The following is an 11,366-nucleotide window of genomic DNA, read 5'->3' on the forward strand; positions in this document are numbered from 1 at the left end:
AATTAAATTGGCAAACAAAAAAGCTGTCTGCACATTCATGTTTATTGCAGCTTAATTAACAATAGCTAAGACCTGGAATCAACCCAAATGCCCATCAACAGTAGACTGGATAAAGAAATTATGGGATATGTACTCTATAGAATACTATACAGCAGTCAAAAACAACGAAACCCAGTCATTTTCAGCAAGATGGAGGAGTCTGGAAAACATCATGCTGAGTGAACTAAGCCAGCCCCAAAGGGACAAATATTATATGGTCTACCTGATCGGCGACAACTAACTGAGCATCAAAGGGGAAACCTGTTGAAGTAAAATGGACACTATGAGAAACAGTGACTTGATCAGCTCTTGTCCTGACTGTTGATGTACAATGTAATACTTTATCCAATCAGCCCTTAAGGCGTGCAGATCAAGCTGAAATGCCCATGAGAGTATTTCAGGCATGGAAAGCCAAGACACTCTGGGGGAAAAAAGAAAAACTTAAATGAACGATCTCCGCAAGTGAGATCCCAGTGGAAAGAACAGGTCATCAAAGAAGGAGGTACCTTTCTCTGAAGGGAGCAGAGAACTTCCACTCTGACTACGATCTTGCCTAAATATGATCAGAGTCGGTGAACTCAAAAGTCTTCCATAGCCTTGGCAGCTCATGACAAGAGCCTAGGGTGATTACTGATGCCATAAACAAGAGTGTCAATTTGTGAAGTCAACAACAGGAGTCACTGTGCACTTACTCCTCATGCAAGATCTCTGTCCTTAGTGTGCTGTACATTGAGATCTAATGCTATAACTAGTACTCAAACAGTATTTTTCACTTTATGTTTCTATGTGGGAGCAAACTGTTGAAATCTTTACTTAATGTATGCTAAACTGATCTTCTGTATATAAAGAGAATTGAAAATGAATCATGATGTGAATGGAAGGGGAGAGGGAGTGGGAAAGAGAGGGTTGCGGGTTGGAGGGACGTTATGGGGGGGGAAGCCGTTGTAATCCATAAGCTGTACTTTGGAGATTTATATTCATTAAATAGAAGTTAAAAAAAACAATGTAATACTTTATCCATGTTAGTATTTTTTTTTGTTCTAGTACTATTGGTTGAACTCTGTAATTAACACACAATTATTCTTAGGTGTTTAAATTTCAACTGAAAAGTGATCCCTGTTAGGAATTTGGAAAACATTATGCTGAGTAAAATAAGCCAGTCCCAAAGGGACAAATATCATATGTTCTCCCTGATCGGTGACAACTAACCGAGCACCAAAAAGGAAACCTGTTAAAGTGAATTGAACTCTATGAGAAACAGTGATTTGCTTTGACTTTTCATCATGAAAGGGTGTTGTATTTTATCAAATGCTTTTTCTGCATCTAGTGAGATGATCATATGGCTTTTGTTCTTTATTTAGTTTGTTATTGTGATGTATCACATGCATTGATTGTGAATGTTGAACCATCCCTGCCTATCAGGGATAAATCCCACTTGGTTCAGGTGAATGATCTTTCTGATGTGTTGTTGGATTCAATTGGCTAGAATTTTGTTGAAGATTTTTGCATCTATGTTTATCAGGGAAATTGATCTGTAGTATTCTTTGTTGCATCTTTTTCTGGTTTAGGAATGCTGACTTCATAGAAAGAATTTGAGAAGATTCCCTTCCTTTCAAATGTTTTGAACAACTTGAGAAAAACTGAAGTTAGTTCTTTAAATGTCTGGTAGAATTCAGCAGTGAAACCATCTCATCCTGGGGTTTTTTTTGTTGCAAGGGTATTTTTTACTCATTCAGTCTCCATATTGGTTAATGGTCTGGCTAGGTTTTCTGTATCTTCTTCATGGCTTAATTTTGGTAGATTTTCTCTTTCTAGTAATTTTTCCATTTACCCTAGGTTTTCTGGTTTGTTGGCATACAGCTCTTTGTAATAATTTCTTTTTTTTTTTTGGTTGTGCAAAACTATTATATTTACAAAAATGGCACAAAAGTGAATTCAACAGTCAATGCACATGCATACGTCATTCACATCTTCAATGACAAAAGGTATTCTACCATTATAGAACTGAGTAAGAACAGTAGCTTCAACGGCAGCTGTTAAGCACTAGAGTCACATAAGTTACACCAGAATGGGCAAATATTGCCCAAGTAAAATTCTACTGTTAAAGCTGAAACAGGTTTAAGGCCATTCAAGTTCAACCACAGAAATACAAATCTTTTTGGAGTCCCATCTAGTTGTGTTTGAATTATGTAACTTTTCTTACAACTTGTGGTCTTAAACTTCTGTTTTACAAAATCCAAAAGGAAAATACAGAAAAAAATCAATACAAGAGGTTATGTTAAATAAGAGTAACATACAATGCTATAATTAAGATGAAGTAAGTAAAGCCAAACCATTAAAATTGTAAAACTTGTTACTTGTTGGAACCTACACTAGGAGTTAGGTAATATATACAATTATTTTCAAGTAGATTACGTTGCTCTATCATGTCTTTATCAGTGCACTGTTTAACTAATCAAAAACTCTACACATGTATATTCCCTTACAACAGCAGCACACACTACCGCTACCTGCAAAGCTGTCAGTCTCAAATGACTCAGAGAATGAAAGGAAGTAAGAAGTGGATAGGTAACATAGTAAGAGAAATAATGGGAATTAGAAGATTCATGCAGTTCAGCTCTTTTAATCAGCCAGCCAGCTTGCTAGCAACAAGGGATGGCTTCCGTTGAGGAAGGTCCTGTGGAGTGGGAATGTGGTCACCAGTGACCTCCGTTTTATCCGGGGTTGCAGTAGGAAGTTGCTTGTTTTTCATTTTTGCTTTTGCCGTGTTGTAATCCCCAGAATCAAAGTATTTTTGCCCTTTCTGCAATCGTTTCCTTAAGAAATCTGAACCTCCGGGCTTTTGTCCCAGATGAGGATACCTTGCTTTTAATTTTGCTTCTTCAGCTTTCTCTGGACTAGTCACTTTATCTTCCATTTCCTTCTGCTCCTCCGCGGAGGCTGTCTCGGGGACTTCCGCGGACATGCTGCTCTCTCCGCAGACAAGACGCCGGGAAAAGACGCGATTACCGGGTGGCCGAGGCCACCCGGCTGCCGCCTTAGGCCCGCCCGACACCCGCCCCCGCTCTCCTGGCGCCCGCCGGGGGCCGCCTCCGCCTGCGAAAATGGCCGCCGCCTTATGACGACACCCAGCCTCAAGGCGCCAGGCCGGCGGCTGAGGCCCACTGAAGCCCGCCCGTCGCTCGCGTGCCGCGCCCCTACCTCTCTTTGTAATAATTTCTAATGATTCTTTTTATTTCTGTTGTTTCTTTTGTTAAATTTTCTTTTTCAACTCTGATTTTACCTATTTTGGTCTTCTTTTTTTGGTGGTGGGGGGGGGTTGGTTAGTTGAAATAATGGTGATGACTTTTGTTTATTTTTTCAAAAATACCAGCTTTTCATTTCACTAATTTTCTGAATTTTTTATGTTTTAAGTTTTTTAAAGATTTAATTATTTATTTGAAAGTCAGAGTTATACAGAGAGAGAAGGAGAGGCAGAGAGAGAGAGAGAGATCTTCCATCTGCTGGTTTACTCCCCAATTGGCTGCAATGGCCAGAACTGCACCAATCTGAAGCCAGGTACCAGGAGCTTCTGGGTCTCCCATGTGAATGCTGGGGACCAAGGTTTTGGGCCATCTTCTACCGCGTTTCCAAACCATAGCAGAGAGCTGGATCAGAAGTGGAGTAGCCAGGGCTCAAATGGACACCCATATGGAATGCCAGCACTGCAGGCAGCAGCTTTACCTGCTATGCCATAGCACTGGCCCCGTATTTCAACTTTGTTTATTTCATCATTTTAATTATTTCTTTTTTCCTACTAGTGTGGGTTTGGTTTGTTTTTGATTTTCTAGGTCCTTGAGTTGCATTGATAGCTCATTTACTTGGTACCTTTCCAATTTCTACGTGTAGACCCTGATTGCTATGAACTTCCCTCCACACTGCTTTGCTGTATCCGATAGGTTTTGATAAGATGTATTGTCATCTTCATTTGTTTCCAGAAATTTTTGATTTCTTCTATACACATTCTTCTTTCAGGATCATGTTGTTCAGTCTCCAATTGCTTATCCATTTTAGAGAATCTTGAGTTGTTGATTTATAGCTTCATTCCATTTTGGTGTGAAGTGGTGTGTGGGATGATTTTGATTCTTTTGAATTTGCTGAGACTTGCTTTGTGGACTAGCATATGATCTGTCCTAGAGAATGTCCCATGTACTGATGAAAAGATGTATATTCTGCCTCTGTGAGGTGAAAGGTTCTGTAGATGTCTGTTAAGTTCATTTTGTCTATAGTGTGATTAGCTGTTGTTTTGGGTTGATTTTCTGTCTGGCTGATCTGTCTATTGGTAAGAGGGAGGTATTGAAGTCTCTAATTACTATTGTATTGGAGACTATATCTACTTTTAGGTCTGTTAACATTTTTAAGTAACCAGGAACCCTGTATGTGGGTACATATACATTTATTATAGTCACAACTTCCTGTTGGATTGATCCCTTAATCATTACATAGTTTCCTTGTTCATCTCTTTTAAGAGTTGTTATGTTAATGTGTAGTGGTATTAGGATTGCAACACCAATTTCTTTTTTGGTTTCTGTTTGTATGGACTATGTTTTTCCATCCATTCAATACTTTTGGATGCATGTATCTTTGTTGGTGAGATGTATTTCTTGTAATCAGCAAACAAATGGGTCATGTTTTTCAGTCCATTCAGCCAGTCTGTATATTTGAACTGGAGAATTGAGGCATACACATTCAAGTTGACTATTAATAAGTAATGACTTGACCCTGCCATTTTCCATGTATATTCCAATTTCCAATTTTTTTTTTGAATTTTTAGAAGTCTTTTGGTGTTTTTTCTGCCTTTTCATCCATTCATAATAATGGCTTTCTTTCTGTGTTTCTGTGTGTAGCTCATCCTTAAGCATCTTATTTTAGGCTGGATGAGTGTCGACAAATTCTTTCAATTTCTATTTGTTATAAAGCCTTATTTCATCTTCATTCATAAATGCAAGCTTTTCGGGATACAGTATTTTGGGTTGACAATTTTTTTTTATTTCTTATATGACCTGCTGTTCATTCAGGAGCATGTTGTTCAATCTCCGTGTGGTTTTGTATGTTTTAGGGAATTTTGAGCTGTTGATTTAAGACTTGAACTATAGCTTGCCATTCTCTTCTGGCTTGTAAAGTTTCTGATGAGAAGTCAGTGGTGAGTTTAATTGGCAATTCTCTGAAAGTGATCTGATATTTCTCTTGTGCCCATTTTAGAATCTTTTCTTTATGTTTTACTGTGGAAAGTTTGACTACAGTGTCATGCTTAGGGTCTTTTCTGGTCAAGTTTGTTAGGAATTCTATGTGGTTCCTCTAGTTGAATATCCCTTTCTTTCTCCAAATTGGGAAAATTTTTTGTAATTATTTCACTGAATAGGCTTCCTATTTTTTCTCATTTTCCACCCCTTCAGGAACTCCTAAGACCCATATGTTGGGCTGTTTGATAGTATCCTGTAGATCTCTAACATTGTTTTTAAGTTTTCTATTTTCTTCCTTTTTAAGGCTTCTGTCTGACTGTGAGATTTCCAAGAATTTGTCTTCTAGCTCGGATATTTTTTCTTCTGCCTCATAAAATCTGCTGTAAAGACTTTCAACTGCATTTTTATTTGATCCATTGAATTTACATTTCTAAAATTTCATTTTGGTTTCCCTTTACATTCCCAATTTCTTGGGAAAATTTTTCATTCATTTCACCTGTGGTTTTAAATTGTGGATTTGCTTCTTCTTTCTTTTTTTTAGGTAATACTATGAATAATTTTCTGATTTTTATTTCTTGCATTTCCTTGATTTATTCATCTTTACATTCTAGTATTGAGATGTTATGTTCCTCTTGGGGTGGGGGGGTCATGGTGATTTCCATATTCTTCTTGAGTTTTGACTCTTGTTTTTCATCATTTGTGGGTTTAAAAAAATTTTTACCTTTTGTTGGTTTTTATCTTTGGGGTTATACTTTGTTTTTGTTGAGTGTCTGCCCTTTCCTGGAATGCCAGGAGGCATGTGCTGGGTGTGGCCAGGGGCTGTGGTTAATACTCTAGAGTGGGGCTAGTTTCCAAGGTGACATTTGCAATGGGCTTGGTGGAACTCCAAAGCCAGTTGTGCTGTACACCTTTTCGTGTAGCTACAGAGGTTCCAGACTCTCAGCATATAGGGCTCCCACTGATGCTGAGACCAGAGCCCTCTGTTGGGTCAGCTGCTCCTCTGTTTTTCATATTTGCCAGGCCACCCGCTGAGCTCTGCAGCAGTGGGAGCTATAGGCTGTTCCCTTAGTTGGTAGCTCTGGATCACTCACACACACTAGAGTCTCTGGTTTAATACCTGTCCATCACTGCTGGCAGCACTGCGTTCATGTGTCCCATCTAAGCAGTCTGTTACATACACTCCTGCAGGATTCTGAGTTGTAGCATTGATTTAAAATGGTGCCCACCCTGACTCCCAGCTGGGTTGTGGGTCTTGTTTTGGAGAGATTGGTTTGAATCAGTTGTCCCCCTTCACTTTCACTAGGACCCTAGGCAACTGCTGGCAGTCACTGCTGCAGTCCACAACTGCACCACCCGCTCTCTGGCTCTATCAATAGATTGGTGCAGACCTACTTCTTCACCCTTTCTCAACAATGCCACCGGCTGGGGCTGTCTGCAACTGTGACTCACTGTGCCTATGTTAGCACTCACCACGCAGTTTCAAGCCATTTCTCTTCTTCCTATGGGGATTCCTGGGTGGTTTCCTCTTCTCTTCAACCGAGTGTACACCTCCTACCCTATTCGTCACACTTTTTCCTCCCAGCCCTGCATAGCATGAGGCTCCCTAATCTGCCATTTTTCCCCCACCCCAACCTAGTTATTTTCAACATTGATCTCCAGTCTTCAGATAGCTAAATTGCAGCTCCTCTGTTTTAGATTCCTAGAAAGATCATAGCTGCTTTATATGAAGTCAGGTGTGTTAAAGCCTAAAATTAAAACTTCAGGGATCATTTGCAACTCTAGTGCCTGGATTTATAGCTATGGCATAAAAAGGTACTTTGCACACATGCTTTATTGTTTTTTTCAAAGTTGATAATAAATAGACAGTGTTGCTTATATTTGGCGACATTGTGGATGTGATTGCCTTAGCTTAAACCACCATTTTTTTTCCTGACAGAGGATAATCTCACTTTGCCTTTGAGGCACTTCTGTCCCATTGCTTATACTTTTTTTCACATGAGCCAAAGGCAGATGGGGCTTGCATCAGTGGGCTTTATATACCAGCCAGTGTTAACATTGTAACCAAAATAAACCCACAGGAACTATTCACTTAATTGGAAGACTGTAGTCTGAAATTCTTAGGTCTGTTTGAAAGTCTACAAGGAATCAAATTCATAGTCAAAGCCACTTCTTCCTGTATACTGAAAGATTTTTCCAGTTGCTAGTGAATTTGAGTTTTATTTTATAAATTCAGGAATTCTCTCAGTATTCTAAGCAAGGGAGAAGCATAGTCATAGCTCAGTCATAGCTGTTTGTTGAAGGAATTAAATTTATACTGCTATAAAACAAATAAGGAGATTTAAGAGTTCTGAGAAGAAAACATGCCTTATAGATTAGACACACTGTCCAAAGTGTAATAAGTAATTTTGCAGTTAATACAATGAAGAAAGACCAAGAAAAAATAAGAGCAGAGACATGTATTATCTGGGATAAACCAGGCTACAGTAAATAAAAGATTCAAATGGGTGATGACTCAATGTAGGAAGTTTGTTTCTCACCCATATAAAATAGACCAAGAATATTCTAGGGGATTAGGTGGTATATTGGGCCCATTTTAAAATATTCAGTCTTCTATAGTAATGCCTTTCCAGTAGGCTCACAAAATCATGCCAGAGGCTGATTCTCCAATCAGCCAGTACTGAAGAAATGAATGTATAAATATCTAATGTCTCAAATCTGGTACTTTTGCTGATATTCCTTGGTTAGAATTTTGTCTAACATCACAACAGTTAATTATAAGTGAGCCTGGGAAATAGGATCTAACTGTGTCTCAGAAGAAGAGAAAAAATATTTTGGCAAAGGTCTAAAAGTCTCGGCCACAAAGGTCATGGAGAGAAACTTAGATGATTCCAACTCTGTAGATAAGGGGAAAGAAGGAAAACCAGAGAAACCATAATAAAACTATAATGAACACTAACTTCTCATCTCATGCACAGAATTGGGCTTTATGCATTTTACATTTAAACATCACTGTCATTTTTTGAGGAAGTAAAACTATTTTTATAATTTTATTTATGATTTTAAGGATGTGAGAGAGGTCCTGATATGAATATGTTTCAAGATATAGACTCTAAGGCTCATGTTTAACATACAAGAAACATGAAGAAAAGCAAAATAGATCATTTATCTACTTCATCATTCTTCTAGTATCACCCAGGTTAGGTGCCTTTTTGTAGACTTCAGGAAGCCCAAGAATACCCTCACTTCTAGCATCAACTGCAAGTTAAGGAATATCCAGGATTACACTCAGGTTCAATAATATACCAGCAAGACTCATAGAACTTATTTAAAGTTGTTGTATTCACATTTGTGGTCTATCACAGTTCTTCCCCAATGGAGTTGTGGAGGGAAAACTAATTTCTCCAGATATTGTGTATGAAAATTTACATGGTATGCTGCCAGCCAGGGAAGCTCCTCTGTGCCTTAGTGTCCAGGGTTTTATCTGGGGGCAGGTCATATCACAGAGTTGACTGCCCACATGACTGATCTCAGCCTATCACTACTGTAGAGATCAAGCTGATATCCTAAAGCCTAAGGCCCCCAAGTAACTACAGTTATCAGGCAGGGAATTCCAACTACCTGGAAAGTACTTTCTTGTATTTTCTTGGAGCTCAAGGCAAGGGCTAGACCTCTCCATAGGTAGGTTCACTTCTTTACTTGCCTTTATTGAACATCAGACAAGGCAGTCATGCAAGATGAGGGCGTTTGGGGGTAAATGTAGTCTAGCAAAAGGTTATGCTTCATCTTTTTGTTGCATGCATCTTTAAAGACTTCTTCTCATTCTAATTTTACAAAGACTACCACATATTTATTAGGTACCCACATTTCTCACAGTTTATTCCTTTGTACTCATTGGATTAGGGCAAAGAGTGACGGTCATTCATTCATTTATTCAGTGGTTTTTAGTCTTCCATATTTTAGTTCCCCAAATTTGTTAATCATCTGCTATTTGCCAGGCACTAAATTAGGTAGGTGCTGGATATCTGTTTGTCTAATGGATATTAGAATCTAGTATAAAGTATAAAGAATAGTATAAAGAATCTAGTATAAAATCTAGTATATTCATGCCAATGTATGAATAACTGCCAACTTGGATAAATGATGGGAAATGTATATTGTATTGTGGGAGAAACCAGCATAAACATGATGTAGATTTCTGGCTTAGTGTGTATTTCTTAGAGAAAGTGACACTTGACCTGGTGATCAAAATGCAAATAAAAATTAACCATTTAGAGATAGACTGGAGAGTTATATTCAGTTTGGGTAAGGACATAATATTCAGTGAACCATCTTTGATGTGGGGACATTTGAACAGGCCTGAATGGAGTTAGGATTGCACAATGCTGGTATCCTGTGGAACAAGATTTAGGCAAAAGACTGGTAAGTGCTGTGGAATTGGGGCAACAGCTTCCTTAGACTGACTGAGAAGTGTCAAAGAGACCAGGGCAACTGTAAGGTAATTACTGAGTGTAACAGAAGATGAGGGAAAGGAGATAGGAAATGACTTAGAAAAAGAACTTAGAGAAACAATCACTGACTAAATAAATAAGGACAGAAGATTCTTCCAATGGCCTAAAAAGCCACTGAAGAATTTTGAGGAGAGTGACTTGACTATATCTACACTTTAATGTAATTACTTTGGAAAATGGAACATAAGTTGTCAAGAATGTATCAGGGACACAAGTTGTGAGAATATTATGATATTAGAAGCCAGAGAGAATGGGAACATTGAGGTGATGAGAAATAATTAGCTTTCCTAAGCCTTTTGAAACTGGAATAAATCAGATTAGGTGATACATAAATGTGAAAAAGAGATTGGCTCTTCTGTTTGTCTAGAATGACTCCAAAGTCTTTATGCATTAAGAACGGAAAACTATTCACTGAAAATTAAGAGAGAAGATTAGGAGTAGATCTAGGGGGGAAATCCAGAATTCAGTTTTGAGATACTTATTAGATACTCCAGGGCAGATGTTGAGAGAACAGATTTTACTATTTGTTTTTTAGTGATTTATTTGATTTGAGAAGGAGACCTTCCATCTACTAGTTCACTTCCCAAATGGCTGCAATGGCTTGGGGCAGGCCGGGCAAATCTAGAAGCTTAGAATTCAAAATAGGTCTTCTGTGTGAATGCAATGGCCCAAGCACTTGGGCCGCCTTCTGTCTTTCCAGCACATTAGCAAGGATCTGGAGCAGAAGTGAAGTATCTAGGGCTTGAACCAGTGCCCAAATTCTGGCCCTGAGAGGAAATTTTTGTGACTCTAATGTTCAAAGAATAGGTTCATATTATATAAATAGTTGTGTAACAATAAATAATGGGGTCAAAATCCATGAGAACCAAATGCAATTCTCTATTGGAACATTCTAATACCTAGAGTTTGGCGATTACAAAATGTCTACAAAGGAGGATAGGAAAGAGCTGCAGTTGAGGTTCAAGGAAACGAAAAAAGTATAGTGTTTCTGGGACCAAGGAAAAGAGTATTCTGTCAAAACTGTTCATATGATAACTGATATAGTTGACATTAAGATGCTGCTTGGGACGCAAGCATTCCATATCATTGTGTCTGGGTTTGGGTCCTCAGTCTGCTTCTAATTCCAGCTTCCTACCGAGGTTCACCTTGGGAGGCAGAAGATGATGGTTGAAATACTAGGGTCCCTGGCTGGCACCGCAGCTCACTAGGCTAATCCTCCTCTTGCGGCGGGTTCTAGTCCTGGTTGGGGTGCCAGATTCTGTCCTGGTTGCTCCTCTTCCAGTCCAGCTCTCTGCTGTGGCCTGGGAAGGCAGTGGAGGATGGCCCAGGTGCTTGGGTCCTGATTCCACATGGGAGATAGGAGGAAGTACCTGGCTCCTGGCTTCGGATCAGCACAGCGTGCAGGCTGTAGCAAACATTTTGGGGGTGAACCAACGGAAGGAAGACCTCTCTCTCTGTCTCTCTCTCTCTCACTGTCTAAATCTGGCTGTCAGAAAGAAAGAAAGAAAGAAGGAAGGAAGGAAGGAAGGAAGGAAGGAAGGAAGAAAGGAGGAAGGAAGGAAGGAAGGAAGGAAGGAAGGAAGGAAGGAAGGAAGGA

General features: G+C 39.1%; 1 pseudogene across 1 annotated transcript; it reads right to left on the reverse strand.

Annotated features, from left to right (window-relative positions):
* Positions 1-1,912: 1,912 nt before the first annotated feature.
* LOC149121678 (cAMP-regulated phosphoprotein 19 pseudogene) lies at positions 1,913-3,115 on the reverse strand (annotated as a pseudogene). Its single transcript, XR_016222348.1, has one exon. The product of XR_016222348.1 is annotated as a cAMP-regulated phosphoprotein 19 pseudogene (transcript).
* Positions 3,116-11,366: the final 8,251 nt, after the last annotated feature.

The sequence above is a fragment of the Oryctolagus cuniculus genome, chromosome 16, assembly GCF_051225735.1.
Source record: "Oryctolagus cuniculus isolate XC-2025 breed Fujian yellow rabbit chromosome 16, ASM5122573v1, whole genome shotgun sequence".
Lineage (NCBI taxonomy): Eukaryota > Metazoa > Chordata > Mammalia > Lagomorpha > Leporidae > Oryctolagus > Oryctolagus cuniculus.